Source organism: Mus caroli, unplaced genomic scaffold (genome assembly GCF_978045245.1).
Source record: "Mus caroli unplaced genomic scaffold, Mus_caroli_1 scaffold_17, whole genome shotgun sequence".
NCBI lineage: Eukaryota > Metazoa > Chordata > Mammalia > Rodentia > Muridae > Mus > Mus caroli.
This window is the reverse complement of record NW_028227272.1, coordinates 85768953-85784091: the sequence shown is the minus strand read 5'-3', so window position 1 is coordinate 85784091 and position 15139 is coordinate 85768953. Positions and strand designations below refer to the sequence as shown.

General features: G+C 38.8%; 2 pseudogenes; one reads left to right on the top strand and one right to left on the bottom strand.

Moving 5' to 3' along the window:
- Positions 1-895: 895 nt before the first annotated feature.
- On the bottom strand, positions 896-1402 carry LOC110311798 (keratin-associated protein 13-1-like; annotated as a pseudogene).
- A 7862-nt stretch (positions 1403-9264) lies between these two features.
- On the top strand, positions 9265-9759 carry LOC110311797 (keratin-associated protein 13-1-like; annotated as a pseudogene).
- Positions 9760-15139: the final 5380 nt, after the last annotated feature.

Here is a 15139-nt window from a genome sequence, read left to right as displayed (position 1 = left end):
ACCTGAACCTCATTTTTTGCATGCCCCCCCCAAAAGTCTGCATTCAAATACTAATAGACTTGGGTAGTTTTTGTTTATGTGTAGACACCATTTATAAATTATATAATATTTTATTCTTTTTTAAAGTTTATTTATTTATGTATTTATTTTAAAGATGTATTTACATTATGTATATGAGCACACCATTGCTCTCTTCAGACTCACCAGAAGAGGGCATCAGATCTCATTACAGATGATTGTGAGACACCATGTGATTGCTGGGAATTGAACTCAGGACCTCTGCAAGAACAGTCCTTGTTCTTAACCCCTGAACCATCTCTACAGCCCCCTAATATCTTATTCTTGAGGTGTAAAAGTTTAGTCTGAATCCCAATTGCCTTGTTTTTCTGGATCAGCAAAACTTCCTGTTACTCAGTTTCAGCAATTCTTAGTGATAGTCAGCCATGTCTTCAGGTGTGAAACATGACATTCCTATAGTTCCTTATTCCAAATGAGGATCATAACTAAATGTAGAAATATGTTTTCAAAGACAATTTGAAAAGGTGATTTGACATGTAATGAATTCCCCAACATATGAATGCAAATCCATAAGCAAATTAGTAATAAAGTGACCAATACATTGAGGTTTCAGAATGCATACATTTATTAGATTAAAATTTTGAGTTTTCAACTGCCCTTGGATGAAAACCAAACTACATGTATCATTATTTTTCCATAGTAAAGAGAGAAAGGAATAATTGGAGGTTACCCACAAATTCCAAAATCTCCCAGTAATTGAGAATGAGAGAAACAGTTAATGGAAGAAATAACAGATAGCAAGAAGAGGTAAGCAAGAAACAATTTTTGGAGGGCATACAGACTTTTACTTATATATTGCATGAAGGAAGAGAGGGGCTCAGCAGTTGAACCCCTAGAGAATATTACCACAGGTTGGTTTATAACATGGTTGGCAGATATTATCAGCCATGTGGATTGGGTAGCAGAATCTGTACCCATAACTCAGGAAAGGGAAGCCAGAGACTCCATAATTCAGAGGTTCAAAGACAGTGGATCCACAACCCATGATGTAGCATCTTCTAGATCCATAATCCTGGGAGAAGCAGTTGCTGGACCCAAAGCCCAGAGATCCAGCATATGTTCCCTGGCAAGGACTGCAGGGTGTGGAGCTCCTGGGGTAGTCGCGGGGCACCTGGCAGGGGCTGGGCACCACACAGAAACTCTGGCAGCTGGTGGGCTCAATGCAGGTCTCCTGGCAGCCACTGTTGAAAGAGGAGCTCAGCTGGCAGGTGCTGGGAGAGCCGCTGGTTGTGGTGATCAGGTTGCTTGAGCAGGAGGAACCCACGATAGGCAGGCAGCACCTAAAGGAGGTAGACAAGTTATCAGAGTGGCAGTTAGAGATCATGTTGAGAGATGTGAGTTCTAGTGGATGTAACTGAGACGATCCTGAGTCTGAATGTTACCTGTGAAGACTTGGGCTTATATACTCTCAAGAGGAGGCGTGATACCCAAGATTGTCAGCCCTATCCTATATGTGGGCTGTCCTTTAGAAATGTGCAACAAAAAGAAATGTGAATCTCACAAATTTCTCTGTAATTGTAGTTGCATTTGAATACTTCTCTACACAGTATATTTATGGCTGTTGTAATTTCATTGTGACAAAGAGCAATGAGCTACTCCTATGTCAGAAATGCCAGGATTACTTTACATTAAATATTATTTCATAATGTCCAGGAAGATCCTTTTTCCTCCTGACATACTTTTTGTGTGTTTTGTCATAGAATGTTATGAGGAAAACATTTTTCTTTACAACATAAGGGATGCAAGTATCATGTACTTGTTATTGTTGTTCCTGTTGTTAATGAATTGGAAACATACTTTTGGGCTTCATGTCGAACCTACTGAAGTTTAACCCTAATGTCTCCTCACCATCCATTCTATTTTTCTCATTATTCTCTCTGAATTACTCAACATTACCTAACAAAAACTTCAAAATAAAAAGATAGAAAGAAAAACTGAGTAATATTGAACCTTGCATGAAAGAGACAAAATCTGGTAAACGTTCCATATCTCAGACCTTAAGTGTACATATCCTTAACTGGGTCCTTTGGAATATCCTTCATAACAAACAAAGTAGTATATGGCAATATCTCTGTTAGTTCTGCATGCTGATCCAAAATTTAATCAAAACTGGAGAAGCTTGATTGCACACTACTGGGGCTGTGGGTGGCATCCAGCCTTAGGGAGGCAGTCTTGTAGGGTTGGAGTGAGATATAAACACCGTGTCCATGTGCCATAAGAAATATGCCAGATCAATAACACCTGGCTGCTGCAGAGTCCTCTGAGGTCTTACACTCTGCTCATTGTTCTGTTCTTGATCTCTGTGTTAGTCTCCAATACTACAAGTAGAAGCTTCTCTAACAAAGGTTGAGTGATACTCAGGTTTATAGATACAGCACTAGCACTGGGGGGTCATTTTACTGCCATGTTCCTTTACAAGAATAATAGCACTGCATTTTGTCCTAGGCTTGTAATCTATCAGCCACTTGGCTGCTTCAGCAGTGTAACAGAGTGAGCCGTAAATCCAACCGAAAAGTGGGTGGTCATTGCTATAGCATCTGTACCATGATTGCACTAACTCAATTGAAATTTCTATTCTGGCTCTTAGGATCAAGATAAAGCTTTACAAAGGTTCTATGTCTCATTCATAATAAAAGATACAAATCATGATTAAGGATAATATGTCAACTATAATAAAGTGAGAAACCAATACAGAAAATTTTGTGATTGTTATGAATAGGCTACTCAGTAGGGTTTTGTTTCCCAAATTGCAGTGTTGTAGCAATCAAAGTGGAGTTTTAAACTGATTTAAAATGTGTAAATTGCCTAAACTTTTATTAAAGTTTTTTTCCTTATTTTGCCAACCATTCGCATTCATCCTTTTCTCTCATTTACTATTTAAAAAGAAACACACGTAAATGTGTGTTTTGTTCCAATGCATGTCTTTAAAACATTTGCATACCTGGTGCACTTGGAGTCCAGAAGAGGGTTTTACATCCTCTGGAACTGGACTTACAGATGTTTGTGAACAACCAGGTGGGTGTTGAGACTTGAATGCAGTTCCTTTAGGAGAACATCTTGTGTTCTTAACTGCAGGGCCATCTCTCCAGTCACACTGTATGATCACTTTTGAGTCTTTATTTTATTGATTTTAAATTAGAATTGTTTTAAAATCAAAGCTTAGGCATTACAACAAAGAACTCAGGAGAAACAGCAAAAGTCCTTGAGATCTATGCCAAGTCAAAGTGGTTGCTTAGGGCCTATGGTGAAAATTCTGTGTTAACATTAGGGATCAGCTTCTCCCTCCAGTGTTTTTTATCTTTTCTCGGTTCAGTCACTTTCTAAAACAGTGGTTCTCAACCTTCCTCATGCTGTGACCCTTTTATATAGTTCCTCATGTTGGTAGTGACCTCCAACTATAAAATTGTTTTGTTGCTATTTTATCATTGGAATTTTGATAATTTTAAGAATTGCAATGTAAGTATCTAACTAACAGGATATCCGGTATGTGATTCCAAAGGGGTCACAACCCAAGATTGAGAAGCGCTTCTTGAGAGTTTCTTAGTAACATTTTCTATAAAACACACAAACATTCGATCAGGAGTAAAGGTGGAGGTTCTTCTGGAAATTGTGGAATAAGCGTTAGTGTAAATCAGGCGTGACATTTCTGCCACAGGAAGAGCATATTATATTTACTACAACAAAATTACAATGGCCTTTGTAAAATCCACTGTGCAGGAATCTGCTCCAGTGCAGCTACATCAACAGAGAGACTTACTACTGAGTTGCACACTTAAAAAGCTGAAGCCACACAAATATGCCAAGGACAACACTGTTGGGTACCAAAACTTTTGTTGAGATTATAACAGCTGCATCTTTCCACAAGGTAGCATTAGAGTCAGCATCTTCTCAGTTACATTGGGTCCACCTTCTTATCAACATGTCATACAAAAAGCTATTTTGGAATATGCTCTTGAGTGCTTTCTGCTCTCCTCAGCCTCCTCCTATGTCCGCTCCTAGCCCATGTCTGTAGCATGGCCAACTATTCTCCCGGCATGCGTCAACTTGGCTCCTCTCTATGGAGTGGCTATTAGATGACCAAGTTCCCCAAGGTCCTGTGTGTTTATTACTATGAAACGTCATGACTTACAGGCCCCATGAGATAGCTTACAGTGGATTTCTAACCTTTGGTTCAAGGAGCTGCCATTCCAGATTCTATGGATCTAGAAGCTGATAATCAGTGGGCTGATAACTGGTAGTTTCAGATCTCTGGACTATGGAGTTCATGCCTTCCCTTTCATGGGTTATATCTCCCATACTACCCAACATATTTGGGGATTTATACCAAAAACCCTCTTGTTACAGCCAACTTAAGCAATGACTTCTGTGGCATCAATTACTAGGTCTTATATTCTTGCAGTTTTGAAGTCAAAGTCTGTATGCCCTTATCTAGTGTTTCCATGATTATTCCTACTACTAAGAGTTTCTTATTCATCCTCAATTTCTGGCAGGTTCTGAAATAAGTGAGTAATCAAATTATACCTATTTTCTGTACTATGGATATATGCCTGTGCTATTTGTTTGTAATGAAAGACCAGCTTTAAAAATTCCATTGCAACCTAACCCCACAACACACTTCTATTATTAATATTTTGCTAATAGTTTTTGCATTTGTGAGTTTGGGAGACTGATTAAATATAGGTATGATTGTTTAAGTTATTGGGAAACATATACATTGCACTGGATTCTGTGCCTTATTCAGAGTAGCCAATTCCTGGAAGACTGTCCTTTGTAACTGTAGACTGTGCTCAAAGGCAGTGAGTATTGGTCAGACTGGAGGGCATTAATTTCTGCAGATTCAGAGAGAGTAACTCATTAGTACAAAAACAAGCAGTGTAAAAAGAAGAAAAATGTATATAATTTTCAAGGTGTTTATACACAGGAAAGAAGTAATACATTATCGAAATGTAGGTTTTCAGCTTGGGAAAATGCACCATACATTTTCCAGATGGACCATCTTTGGCTAGTATCCATGAGTTTCGTGGTTGGGACATTATCCCTGCATATCTTTTCCACAGGGAAGGAAAATCACAATGATTTTTTAGCTGGGAACACCATAATTAAAGAGGTTATAGGAATCTCCTAATACTTCTAGGATCAGCATTCATCAGCCTGGGAGCAATGTTTCCTAAAAACCTTGAAGATATTTTATTACTTAGTCTTACTTAGTTTCAAGACACAATTTAAGCCAGAGACCTGAGAATAGTTAGATTAGCCTCTGGTCTTGGAAAGCCGGGGTTACTGTGAGAATAAATGAAAACAAGTTCTAAAGAAACATCTTAAAGTGGTTTTTACAAGTCACAGCTGGTATGCGGTGTTCTGGGGATTTACAGGCACATTTTAGAGACCCATGCAACCACACACCTTGGTATCTGGTGATACTAAGGCAAAGCATGTCTTCATCAGCTTCTGTCTTCTACCGGTTGAAAGTGTGTAATTTTTTGAATTCTTAGCTCTATGTAATAGAGGAACAATAGGTGGGGCCATTTGTTTTCCTAGTGTGACCTTTGAGATAACTAAATACATAGCCAAAGAAATATTGGGTAACCTCTAAGAAACATATTATTCATAAACTGTATGTGAACCTACAACCTTGTATGTCATGTCATCTATGACAGCATGCTATGTGGAATAAAGTAATACAAGCCAAGGGAATTTCATTTAGCTTTCAGATATGCGAGAGAACAAAAAAGTATGGACAATTACGACAAAATTAAAAAGTTCTCCAAAGAACTTTGAGGCTTGCCACATTATGTGTACCAAAACCTAGTAAAATCTGAATTTTTAAAGGTGTCTTGGTACTTTGTTCTTTCCTAAATTATTGGTTTCCAAAATAAACAATTGTTACTGCAATCAAGGCGTCTTTTATATTCTCACCATCGAGGAAATGGATTCATATGAGTACATTGAATCAATTGTATCAGTCTCATTAGCCCCATGGATATTCTCAGTAAAAGGATATAAAGTACACAGGGGCATGCCCAGGAGTATTGTAGCTGGGTTATATGGTAGGTCTATTTCTAGCTTTGTGAGGAACCTTTGTATTGATTTCGACATTAATTGCACCAGTTTTAAATCCTACCAACAGTAGGATTGTACCTTTGTACCAGGATCATGCCAGTATTATTGTTATTTTTCAAAATCTTAGCAATTCTGACTAATGTAAGAAATTTCAAAGTAGTTCTAATTCGCATTTCCCTCATGGCTAAAGATGTTAAATTTTTAAATATTTAAATATTAAATATTTTTCTTAACCATATACCTTCTTTTACTGAGACCCACCATCCAGTACCATTCTCCATCTTTACTTAGTTTTTGTTTCTTTGGTGGTGTTTTGTTTTGTTTTGTTTTGTTTTGTTTTGTTTTTGTTTGCTTATTTGTAGTCCTTTACATATTATCAACACTACCTCTCTGACAGATGTACAGCTAATAAAAACTTTCAGTCTAGGCTGTCTTTTTAATCATATGATGGGTTCTTTGATCACAGAGGCTTTTTATTTAGTTTTATGAGATCTGATTAGTAAATTGTTGGTCTTAATGACTGCATTACTGGTATTGAGGTAGTCTGAAGTCCTAAGTTGAAGCACAGCTCCTAATTTATCCTTTACCAGATTCAAGGGATCAAGTCCTAAGCCAGATTCATTTAGAGTTGTGTTTTTGATGACAGGTAAGATTCTAGCTTCATTCTGCTACCTTTAGCTTTCTAGTCTTATCAGTATCATTCTTGAAGATCCTAGATCACTTTGTCAAGAATCAGGCGACTATATGATAGTGGGCTTACATCTATATCTTCAACTGTATTCCAATGATCAATATTTCAATATTCCAAAATATACAATTATTACTGTATTAATATTCATATTGTCATTTTTCTCACACTCTAGTAGAACTTGGAACACAGGATATGATACTTCTACCAATATTTTGTTCAATATTGTTTGGTTTATCTAGAGTCTTTTGTGTTTCCGTTCAAATTTCAGATTTTTTTTTCAATTTCTATGAAGAATTACTTTGCAATTTTGATGTATATTTTTCTGTATTAAACTTACAGATTGCATTTTTTAAGATCACTATTTTCACAATAGGGGTCTTATGAATTGAAGTACATGGGAAGTCTTTCCATATTCAAGTATTGTCGTTAATTCCTCTACACATTTTTGTAGTTTCATTGCATAAAACTTTCTTTATTCCCAAGAATTTTTTAATAGTAAATAGGATCATGTCAGGATATTTTTTCCTGGTATGTTCATAAACCCACGAATAAAATTAATTGACAAGAACCATCTATGAAAGGCTATGGCAAACCAGTGAGTTCCCTGGAGACAGCCCAATGTTTTACACAGATGCAATGGGTGCACTCTGGAGAGGTACAGCCCCAGAGACTTTGTCTCAGGAATGCTTCTCACTGCTGATATGCCTTTCCTGCCACTATTACATAACCTAATGATTCCTGGGCATCAACCTACCCTTTTGGGCAAATTTCCTGCAGATCAACATGAAGATGAACTTTCATGAATTATTGCTGCCTAGTTGAATTCCTTATTTATGAAATTGCCAAAGTCATCAGCTTTTGGCTCTAGAATAGTAAGAGAGAGCATGCCAGAAGCCATTCGCTTCTGAGAAAAGATTACTAAAACTAAATCCTTTTGAAGAGCCAAATATAAACCATCTACCATAGAAGCTACACACACACACACACACACACACACACACACACACGTACACACATGTTTCCATATAACAGGGATAATGCCCCTCCTGGACAACACATGCAAGCCCCTTGCCAGGAATACCTTACCTTTCTCAGAGTTGTTGGTGAGTGAGGCCCCTTGGAGCCCCAAACATTAAAGTAAATTGGCATTGTTTTTGGTTAACCCCAAGAATTTGATGAGAGGATATTGCTGAAGATAGCACATACTTGAGTCAAAGAACATGGAAAAATCATGTTTCTGACATGGAAGCTTAATCTCTACTGCCTTGTTTGCAAAGCTCTGGAAGGTGGCATCCATGATATACTCTAACTATAGGTTTTATTTTCAAAATGGTACCAGCAAGACTTGATAGGTTTAGTGATCCTTCTCTAGATTCTTCTACAATAGAAGGTTCAGAAGAAAGATAAAAGGCCTGAACACTTATCCAGACTCAATGTGATTACAGTGGAACAGAAGGAGAAGCCTTGATTAAATTTGGCCATCACAGTCCCTTAGGAGTTCCTTAGGTTCAGTCCTTGTCCAGAAGCAGCCCATGAATACTGAGGTATCCGCAGAAAGTGATAGTGTCAGCTAAATCTCTGTGGCTTAAAATGTTAGAAGAGGAATGTCCATGCTCAGCAAAGATGAGAATCCAGGGCCACTTAAGCATCATGTCAGATGCACTGGATTTAAAAATTTGTTTCCTCTTTCATCTCTCAGGAATTTACTGTCTTAACTCCATTAGAATGGTCCAAAGTCTGGCTCTTGTGAAGCTACCATTTCTCCTCTCCTAGTCTTCCTCACTCTTCCTAGGGTCACTGTTATTGAATCTTTCTTTGTTTCACTGTTTTTCTTTTGTCTTCTCTTCTACCCTCTTCTTATTATCCTTTAGTTACTGGAGGAGAAACAAGTGGGTAATGCTGAGCAACAAATATTGGATGTTTGATAAACAATTTGTAAAGGTGACAATAGGGTTAATCGTCAGTAGGTTCCATATAGAGCCCAAAGTGATGCTACCAATTCTTTAACAAAAGCATGTCAAGTTACTCTTATCCCATGCCAAGCCAAGAAAATTATTTCCTCATAACAGCCTATGACCAAACACACAAAAAAGTCAGGAGGAAAAAGAGGAATCTTCCTGGACATGATGAAATGACCTTGACTGCTCAACAGTCATTGCATTTGTGACACAGCAGTAGGTCATTGTCTCTTGCTAGAACCACAAAATTGCAACAGCTATAAATATAACATGCCGAAAACTATTCAAGTGCAACTGTACCCACAGATAAATTTGTGCGTTGCACATGTGTAAAGTACAGACCATAAATAGGACAATGGTGGCCCTGTTAGGCACCACACCTGCTGCTGAGAGTATATAAACTCAGTTCTCCACAGACGACATTCAAACTGAGAATCTTCCCAGTTACATCCCGCTGAGCGCACATCTCCTCTCAATATGACCGGCAACTGTTGCTCTAAAAATGTTTCTCCCTCCCTTAGGTGCTGCTGCCCACCTCGGGAACCTGCTGTGGCTCTTCCTGCTCCAGCTGCCTGGTCTACACCACTACCAGATGATTCTCCCAGCACCTGCCAGCTGGACTCTTCTCTGCATGGTGGCTGCCAGGAGACCTGCATTGAGCCCACCAGCTGCCAGATGCCCTGCTATTACTTTAGGAGCTCCACACCCTGCAGTCCCTGCCAGGGGACATATGCTGGCTCTCTGGGCTTTGGGTCCAGCAGCTATCATCCCCTAGGCTATGGATCTAGAAGCTTTTTCCCAGGGATCTGTGGATTCAGTGGCTTCAGATCCCTGAATTATGAAGTCCCTGTTTTCCCTCCTCTGACTTGTACATCCACACTCTGCTACCCAACCTACATGCTTTTCAATAGCAACCAACCTTCATTCTGTGTTCCAACATGTGGACCACGTCTCTCTGAAATCAGCTGTTAACTACCTACATTCTACAGTATCGAAGTCGGTGTCTCTACACCCTATACTCTTGCTTTCTTGCTTTTCACTTACAGCTATCCTCTTTCTTCTAATAAGAACATCTCAACTTCTGGTGGAACCTGGGAGGAGGGTAAAATCACAAATTACGGAATTCTGACAGTAATGCTGACATATGTATGTGCTCTTTGGTTGTTATCCAACAGCAGATGATGACCAAAAATTTATCCTAATAAACTTGTGCAACCTGACATCTCAGTGTAACGCTCACATTATTATTGTTGTTGTTATGAATTGTGCGTGCTTTTTCAGATTTCTGACAGAGGTACTGTGATTAGATTTTAAGGACAAATGATGAAATGGCATGGCATATATTTGGGGGATTCCTGTTTGAAGTTTTTATTTCTATGAAGACTATCATTTATGTCTGCACAGTAGATGCATTGATGGTGCAAACTGTGTGAGATTTAGGGCATCCATGTCTTCTCACAAATGAAATAATGTAATTAAGATGAAAAGGAAGCCTATTATTAAAAAATTGTAAGGTGAGGTTTATATAGAGGAATTAAATTGCCTAGATCAAGTGTTTAAAAATAACTATCAGGACAAACTCACCCTCATATATATATATATATGTGTGTGTATATATATATATATGTATGTATATGTATTTATGTATGTGTATGTGTATATGTATATCTGCATCTTATCTCCATACTTGGGTATGGATAATCACAGTGATCTGGATTCAAACTATGCTGGTAACTCCCTGATCTTATACCCTGCTGCAACTTCAATCAGTCTAAGACTGTGGTACCAAAGAAATATTGTACAGTTTTTATTTATTCATCTTAGTTGGGATTGAAAACAATCAACATCAAAGTCTTGGGTACAGTTCATTTGGTATGGTCCTGGAAAGCATGCATCATGGGTTCTATGGGATGTTAACAAAACGAAAAAAAATTAAATGGAAAAAAAAGTGTAGTAGAAAATGCAATATTTTACAAGAAAATAAATAAAATTCAAAATGTCAGGTACTTTCTGGAGCATTTAGGAAGACTTACAGACATGTCCACCCCAGTATCTTATTCCCTGGTAAAACCACCTTTTCATAGGAGTCTGCTTTCATTGATAAAGTCAGACAATTTTCTGGCGCCTCATAAATGTGTAAGGCAAGAGTGAAAGTGGGTTTCTTCTATCAACCTAGCATGATTTTTGAGATAACCAAGAACATATTGTTCACACTGCAAGAAAGATTCTGTTTAGAGAAAGATATTGAATCCACCATAAATGTTGTGTGCTGTAGCCAGGCCTGGGTTCATCTGTAACAGCGTGCTCTAATGCTGAGGTAAAGTGAGACTAAGAATATTCATGTAACATTTAGACATGAGATGCACAGAGGGTAATATTATTGACAGATTTTAGACAGGAGGAGGGGGAGACTCAAAAGGGCTTTAAAACTTGCCAAGGTTTGTAAATCAGAGCCCAGTAGACCTGAATTTATAAAGCAATGTCAGTTGTTTCTTCTTTCCTGAACATCATCATCATCATCATCATCACCATCATCATCATCAATTAACTTTATGTCTTGACTGAAGCTTCCCTCCTGCGAGTCCCTCCCTCTCACCTTCCTTCCCTTCCATCTCCCTATCCTCTCTTTTTCCTCAGAAGAGGATTCCTATGCATATCAACCCTCCTTGGTATATCGAGTTGGAGCAGGACTAGCATCCTTTCCTATTGAGGCTCTACAAAGAAGACCAGTTAGAGGAAAGGAATACAAAGTCAGGCAACAGAGTCAGAGACAGCCCTTGATCCTGCTGCTAGGAGTCCCACATGAAGACAAGCTACACAACACTGACATGCGTGCAGAAGGCCTAAGTTAGTCCCATGCATGCTCCCTGTTGGGTGGTCCCGTTTCTGTGGGCCCTATGGGGATAGCTTCGTTGATTTTGTAGATTTTCTTGTGGTATCCTTGACCCCTTGGGCTCCAACAATCCTTCCTCCCCATCATCCACAGGATTCCCCCAATCTCAGCCTTACGTTTGCCTGTGTTTCCCTGCTTCTGTTTCTATCAGTTACTGGGTAAAACCTTGCAGATGATAGTTAGGCTGGACCCCTGTCTGCAAGTAAAGCAGAATCTCATTAATAGTGTCAGGGGTGGCCTCTCTCTCATGGCAGGGGTCTCAAGCTGGACTGGTCATTGGTTGGCCATTCCCTCAATTTCTGCTCCATCTTTTCTCTTGCACGTCTTGTAGGCAGGACAAATTGTGGATTGAAGGTTTATGGCTGGGACCATTTCCCAATTCCTACATTGAAAGGCTTTCCTGGTTCCAGGAGGTGGCTGTATCAGGTTCCATATCCCCCATTGCTCCTAGTCTTATCTAGGTTCACCCTCATAGCTTCCTGAGAGTTTCCATTGTACTTAGCTTCTAACTTGTCCCAAAGATGCCGACCTCCCAAGGGTTCTAGTTCTGTGTCCCAGGACTCTCTCCCTCTGTCCTCCCCCACTTGCTCTCTCCTGTACTGTACCCCCTCCCCTTTTTTCACCAAGTACCCTCCCCTCCATTCACCACAGATTCTATTTCCCCTTCTCAGTGAGATTCATGGTTCCCTGCTTGGGCCCTCTTTGTTACTTAACCTCTTTCACTCTGTAAACTGTAGTATCTGTGAGAATATACCATGTTTGTCTTTCTGAGTCTGGGTTACCTCACTCAGGATAATATTTTCTAGTTTCATCCATTTGACTTCAAATTTCATGGTGTCCTTGTTTGTAATAGCTGAATAGTATTCCATTGTGTAAATGGACCACATTTTATTTATCCATTCTTTGGTTGAGGGGCATCTATGTTGTTTTCAGTTTCTGGCTATTAAGAATAAAGCTGCTATGAACATAGTTGGGTAAGTGTCCACAAGGAATGGTAGTGTGTCTTGTGGGTATATGCTCAGGAGTGGTACAGCTGGGTCTTGAGATAGAACTATTCCAAATTTTCTGAGAAACCTCCAAACTGATTTCCAAAGTGGATGTCCAAATTTAAACTCCTGGCAGCAATGGAGGAATGTTTCCCCTGCTCCACATCTTGGCCAGCGTGTTCTTTCACTTGACTTTTTATTATAGCCATACTGATGGGAGTAATGGGGAATCTCAGAGTAATTTCAAGTTGTATTTCTCAACATATTTCTAAAAAAATAACATCATTGAAGTGTAGTCGGGATTTTTTGGTGTTTCTATTATAAAATCACATCATAAAACAGATAGATGTAATATGTTACATTTATCCCATTATTCTTATGCAAAGAATACATAATAAAAATAAAAATGTAATTGTGGATTTAAAGAAAGATCTATATGTGACTTGAGATAATTTACTTCAAAAACATTTTTATTAGCTATAATCTATTCTTATGCAGAATGACTGAATGACAGGAAAACAGTTGATGACATCTTACCAAGACATTCCTAGTAAATTTTCAGGCTATGACATGTCTTCTTTATTTAAGTTATTATTGTCTCATCAGTCAGATTTCCTCATCAGTATGACCAAAACCATGTGTTCTTTTCAATAAAACTGAAGATGGAGAGGGAAATGAATGTGCTGTCTTAATATATATTTGATTTTTATTCTGATATATTATTATATTATATTTGATATATTTATTATATCAATGTGATAAATATTCATGACAATTTTATTTCCAATGAAATTGCTCTGTTTCAGCAAAGATCCATTTTAAAACACTGTAAAAAAATGTATCTATTCTAAATCATGTTCATAGAAAGCTTTCTTAGCTTGCCCAAAACTGCCTTCATCCATGTATGTTGCATGCTTATATTTATCTCTTTTTACTTGTTTTTAAGTTAAAATTAAAAAAGTTTTCTAAAACAAAGCATATACATGTTCTGTGTTTCAATGAGCTGTGAATTCTGTACCAAATTCTGAATCTTTTTTTCCTCACAATCCTCTATTGATTTTCTGTCCTGTTATGATATTGCTCTCTTCCAACGCTCTTCTACAATTCATCATTGGTCATTCTCCTTCTGTCTGACTAACCCAAACCAGTCTGATTTGTGTTGATGAGATGTCAGAGAAGTTTGGCCAATCCAGTATTCTTGTACTTTTCATTAAATCTTTGAGGAAAGAACATTGGATATTGACCATACCTATGACCAAGTCAGAGTGTTCTGACAACAATAATAATAAACATCATTTATAATTAAATTAAGAAGTCATGTCTTAGCACTCAGCTTTACTAATAATTTTCTGCTAAGATATCATTAAATTTTCTCCTGTCAGTTTCTTATTTGGCATAATAACAGATAATAGTTAATAATAGTGCTTTTGAAGCAAATTAGTTTAAGCCAAGTACCTCTTTCCATAACCTATAATGTATTTTTATTTCTACTGTTCATTGTAACAAGACAGAGAGAATAGATTAGTAGAAATACTAAACACTCTCTGATTACCTAAGCAGTCAGGGGTTTATACAACATTTAGGAATGAACAGGGAACTAAGTTTCATTAAGAATCCAAATGCAGTATCTTCTGGTCAGCGCCAGCACCAGGTCACCTGGGTGCGGAGTCAGTGGACAACCCCAAGGTCCCTAGAGTACTCTCCACGTGATCTTAGGACCACCAGTGAGTGGAACACAACTTCTATTCCATTCCAATCACGTGGGACCTGAGACAGCATTAGGGAAGCAGAAAACACAGCCTGACCAGGGTCACAAGTCCCTTCAGGTAAGTGCCAGTACCGGGTCACCTTGGGGACGGAGTCAGCAGACACCCCAAGGTCCCTAGAGGACAGCTTCAGAGGCAGACACCGTTTTGGGCTCCAGATACCTGGGCACCTTCCCTGCCAGAGGAGAGGTGTCTGTCCCACCTGGGAGGACATTGCCAGAGCACCTGGGGGAGCTATTTTGGTTTGCAGATCCTTCTGAGACTAGTCTGCTGGGGTGAGAGTGTAGACTACAGAAGCTAACAGCTTCTGGGACAGGCCAAAGCAACACAAATTCTGGGACAGGATCTGTTTCGGGCCTTCATGTTCTGCCAGGAAGCAGGTCCAAACACCAGATATCTGTGCACCTTCCCTGCAAGAGGAGAGCTTACCTGCAGAGTACTCTGACCACTGAAACTCAGGAGAGAGTTAGTCTCCCAGGTCTGCTGATAGAGGCTAACAGAATCACAAGAGGAACAACCTCTAACCAGAGACAACTATAACAACTAACTCAAGAGATTACCAGATGTCGAAAGGCAAAAGTAAGAAGCTTACTAACAGAAACCAAGACCACTCACCATCATCAGAACACAGCACTTCCACCTCACCCAGTCCTTGGCACCCGAACACACCTGAAAAGCTAGACCCAGATTTAAAAGCATATCTCATG